The sequence below is a fragment of the Lipotes vexillifer genome, unplaced genomic scaffold (assembly GCF_000442215.2).
Source record: "Lipotes vexillifer unplaced genomic scaffold, Lipotes_vexillifer_v1.1 scaffold636, whole genome shotgun sequence".
Lineage (NCBI taxonomy): Eukaryota > Metazoa > Chordata > Mammalia > Artiodactyla > Lipotidae > Lipotes > Lipotes vexillifer.
In genome coordinates, this window is record NW_006786547.1 from 603,890 (window position 1) to 607,494 (window position 3,605).

The 3,605-nt window shown below is 45.0% G+C and overlaps 1 pseudogene; it reads left to right on the forward strand.

Annotated features, from left to right (window-relative positions):
- The first annotated feature begins 3,100 nt into the window (after positions 1 to 3,100).
- LOC103075368 (60S ribosomal protein L30-like) overlaps positions 3,101 to 3,605 on the forward strand; it is a 13,395-nt pseudogene continuing 12,890 nt past the window's right edge.

Genomic DNA, 3,605 nt, shown 5'->3' on the forward strand with positions numbered 1-3,605 from the left:
GGGGGCCCCGGGAAAACAAAAAAAAAAAAAAAAAAAGGCACTTGGTCCCTTCCTGCCATGGGTCTAGGACTCAGAATGTCAACTTGGAACTAAAAGCTACAGCACACAGTGGACATCAGGACACGGAGCATACGGCGTTTGCACAGTCTGGACATCTTGTGGGGTGATGCATATACGCCAGTGATGCAAAACTCTTGTACCTGGAACCACCTTTGAGACACACTGGAATGTTAGTCCCATAACTTTACAACCTGAAATGCCCGAATGTGTCATCAGACTCGTCCTGAGTGACTTTGGATTATTTCAAAACCTGCAAAAATTCTTCACAGGATGATGACTTCTGACCATGAAGGATATTCAAAAGAATGGGCCACTGGTTCTGAGGTTAATTCCGGAAAAAGTTCCAAGCATTTTGTACATTCCTGGGAAAAGTGTTCCTACAACGTTCTGTCAACTACAAATTGACACTCGCCACTGTCACTTGCCAGCTGCCTCTACAAGGATTAAATCATGTGCTGCTGCAGCTGCTGACTTTCAACACCCCCTGAAAGGAGTTCAGGTGGAGAGCTGAACTGAGGCACTCTGGGCTCTGGGTAAAACTGGCAGAACAGATCTTCCGATAGATGGAGATTTTCAGGAGACAATTTTATGAGCCCAATTCTTGTATCTCCTCGTATCTAGACAAGCACTCAAATCCTTCATGGCGACGTCTGCTCCTCATGACTGGCAGTGACATGCACGAGACGAGCAGAAACCTTCCACAAGAAATATGTGCTTGATTGCATGTACTCCCCCTTCACCCAAATCACATCTATACTGACCTTCCTCCCTGCCTCTGTGGAGCAGTTTCTCAGAGCGATCTGGGGTGCTGTCTCCCGGGTTGCAGTCCTCATTTTGCCCCAAATAAAACTTAACTCGCAGCTCTCACGTTGTGCATTTTTTGAAGTCGACAGTTCCCATCACTTCTAGAAAAAACTTAAGGAACCCTATAGCCACCCAGTCACCTCCAAAAGCGAGAGGGTGGAGAATACCGGCTCAGACGCCAGGCAGTCCCCAGGCTCTGGGAAGTCTGCCATTCCTCTTGAGCATCTTGTAGCAGGAAAGCTGCAGAAGGTCACTGACAAGACCCAGAGCAACATGTGGTGGGCGGGCTTTTGCAGCTGAAGCCCCGGAAGTTTGAAGCCGGTGAGGGATCTGGCTGTTGGTGGCGTCTCTTCCCAAACTGTACTGACCCCTACTGGAAGCACTGAGTACTTTTGCCCATAAAGGCCTGAAGCTGCCCCACTGATAACTGCAGTTCTTGTATAACCATTGCCAGACAATCCAAGACCTTCCTCCGGTTCTGTAACCTTTTACGGTCACACTGGGAAGATCGAGATATGTCATAGGTTCCACTTCAATCTCCGTCATTTTGGCCTCGATTGATTCTCGTATCGTGTAATAAGATGCATCCATTCCGATAGTGCAGTGAGAGCTGGCCCCAAGTCTGGCCTTCTACAGAAAACTTTGCTGTGCAATCCTTCATCGCAGCCGCTGGTGTTTCCAGAGGCAAGTCTGAGGCTTCTCCTTCGGATCGTCAAGATATTTTTGTAGACTCTTCCGTCACTTTCTACTGGCTGCAAATATTTCAATTCTTCAGAAAGAGCAGGTACTTAGGTTCTAAAACTTTCAAGACTGAAAATAATGGTTTTTTGTTATAAAGAATTGCAAGACAAAAAATAACCAAATGGAAAAATCTGGAGTTAAAAAGCACAACAGGACTTGCCTGGTGGTGCAGTGGTTAAGAATCCACCCGCCAATTCAGGGGACACAGGTTCGAGCCCTGGTCCGGGAAGATCCCACATGCCATGGAGCAACTAAGCCTGCGCGCCACAACTACTGAGCCTGCGCTCAGAGCCCGCGAGCCACAACTACTGAACCCTGCACACCTAAAGCCTGTGCTCCGCAACAAGAGAAGCCACCGTGATGAGGTGCCCGTGCACCGCAATGTAGAGTCGCCCCTGCTCGCCGCAACTAGAGAAAACCCGCGCGCAGCAATGAAGACCCAACGCAGCCAAAAATAAAATAAATAAATAAATTTATATTTTAAAAAAGCTCAACAAATGAAATAAAAAATCCACAAGATTCTGGCCCTAGAGCAACTGGACATCCACATGCAAAAAAAAAATAATCTGGGGGAGTGGGATGAATTGGGAGATTGGGACTGACATATATACACTACTATGTATAAGATAGATAACTAATGAGAACCTACTGTATAGCACAGGGAGCTCTACTCAATGCTCTGTGGTGACCTAAATGGGAAGGAAATCCAAAAAAGAGGGGATACATTTATATGTATGACTGACTCACTCTGTTGTACAGCAAGAAACTAACACAGCATTATAAAGCAACTATACACCAATAAAAACTAATAAAAAATTAATCTAGACACAAACCTTACACCCTTCATAAAAATTAACTGAAAATGGATCAGACCTCAATGTAAAATGCAAAACTATAAAACTTCTGCAAGATAACATAGGAGGAAATCTAGATGACCTTTGGGTGGGCGATGACTTTTGAGATACAAAAACCAAAGGCAAAAAAAAAAAAAAAAAAAAAACAAAAGGCAAGATCCATGAAAGAAATAATTGATAAGCTGGACTTCATTCAAATTAAAAACTTCTGCTCTGGGAAAGGCACTGTCAAGAGAATAAAAAGACAAGACACAAACTGAGAAAATATTGGCAAAAGACATATCTGATAAAGAACAGTTATCCAAAACATTCAAAGATTTATTAAAACTCAACAACAAGAGGGACTTCCCTGGTGGTCCAGTGGGTAAGACTGCATTCCCAGTGCAGGGAACTAGATCCCGGTCGGGGAACTAGATCCCGCATGCATGCCGCAACTAAGAGTCCGCGTGCCACAACGAAGATCCCATGTACCACAACTAAGACCTGGCGCAGCCAAAATAAATAAATATTTAAAAAACAAAAACAGAAACCTTAACAACAAGAGAACAAACAACGTGACTTTAAAATAAGGCAAAGTTTTCTTGCTCCCCAGCCATCCTGGTGGCTGCTCTGGGTTGGGGAAGTCCCGCTCCTAAGGCAAGATGCTGGCCTCGAAGAAGACGAAAAAGTCGCCGGGGTCGATCACCTCTAGGCTCTAACTCATTATGAAAAGTAGAAAGTACCTGCTGGGGTACAAGCAGACTCCGAAAATGATCAGACAAGGCAGAGCAAAACTGGTCACCCTCGCCAACAACTGCCCAGCCTTGAGGAAATCTGATATAGAGTATTACGCCATGTTGGCCAAAACTGGTGTCCATCACTACAGTGGCAATAATATTGAATTGGATACAGCATGTGGAAAATATTACAGAGTATGCACACTGGCTATCATTGATCCAGGTGATGCTGATATCATTAGAAGCATGCCAGGACAGACCGGTGAAGAGCAAATCATGCACAATTTTTCTTTAATAAAACTGGCCCGCGGAAGAAAAAAAAAGAAACAGAAAAAACAAAAAATAGGGCTTCCCTGGTGGCGCAGTGGTTGAGAGTCCACCTGCCGATGCAGGGGACACGGGTTCGTGTCCCAGTCCAGGAAGATCCCAC